General features: G+C 40.6%; 1 non-coding gene across 1 annotated transcript; it reads right to left on the bottom strand.

The window, feature by feature from the left end:
• Positions 1–415: 415 nt before the first annotated feature.
• LOC128292520 (small nucleolar RNA R71) lies at positions 416–520 on the bottom strand. The gene has a single exon (XR_008282505.1). It is a non-coding gene; the product is annotated as a small nucleolar RNA R71 (small nucleolar RNA).
• Positions 521–1,072: the final 552 nt, after the last annotated feature.

Raw genomic sequence — 1,072 nt, 5'->3', positions numbered from 1 at the left:
AGGCAATCAGCTACCTCCTGCAATTGCGGCTAATCAAAATCCTGCTCCACGCACTATGTATGATTATGCTAAACCTTCTTTAATAGGAACAGAATCTAGCATAGTTAGACCGGCTGTAGCTGCAAATACTTTTGAACAAAAACATAACACAATTCAAATGATACAACAGTTTGTTCAGTTTGATGGCTTGCAGGATGAGGATCCCAATGCTCACTTAGCCAACTTCCTAGAATTTTGCGATACATTTAAAATCAATGGCATTTCTGGTGATACCATTCGTCTTCAGTTATTTCCCTTTTCACTGAGAAACAAATCTAAACAGTGGTTGAACTCGTTACCACGAGGGTCAATTACTACTTGGGAACAGATGACAGAAAAATTTTACTAAAATATTTTCTGCTGGCTAAAACGGCTAAATGACGTAAGGATATCTCTTCTTTTGTGCAGATGGATTCAGAAACACTTACGATGCATGGGAGAGATACAAGGACTTGCTGAGAAGGTGCCCTCACCATGGGTTACCACTTTGGCTGCAAGTACAAACATTCCACAATGGTTTGAATCCCTCGACTGAGCAAATGGTTGACACAGCTGCTAAAGAAACCATCAACAACAAAACACCTGAAGAGGCTAATGAATTCATTGAAGATGTAACACCCCGAACCCGAGACCATCGTCGGTGTCGGACACGAGGGGTTAGCAAGCCAAGTTCACTTGTTTGCCCATCCATTGGACATTTCCAGTCAGGCTGGAAAAACTGCGTCACTGTCGCCTTAAAAATCATATCTCGAGTTTCAAAACTCGGAAACTGGTTTCGTAAATTTTCCCTGAATTTAGACTTATATATCCATCCATGGATTTATTTCTAGAATTTTTGGTCGGGCCAATTGGTACAGTTTATTAGTTAAAGTCACCCATGTTACAGGGATCGACTGCTCTGACCTTCGCGCGGTATAACTTGAATATCTCTCTGTACAGGGCTTTAATGCTGGTGCCGTTTGTTTCTAATGAAACTAGACTCAAAATGGAATCTGTACATATAAGGTATGTCTCCTAATTCTTTCTGGATAAT

Source organism: Gossypium arboreum, chromosome 4, assembly GCF_025698485.1.
Source record: "Gossypium arboreum isolate Shixiya-1 chromosome 4, ASM2569848v2, whole genome shotgun sequence".
Classification (NCBI taxonomy): domain Eukaryota; kingdom Viridiplantae; phylum Streptophyta; class Magnoliopsida; order Malvales; family Malvaceae; genus Gossypium; species Gossypium arboreum.
This window is presented reverse-complemented; position numbering and strand designations above follow the sequence as displayed.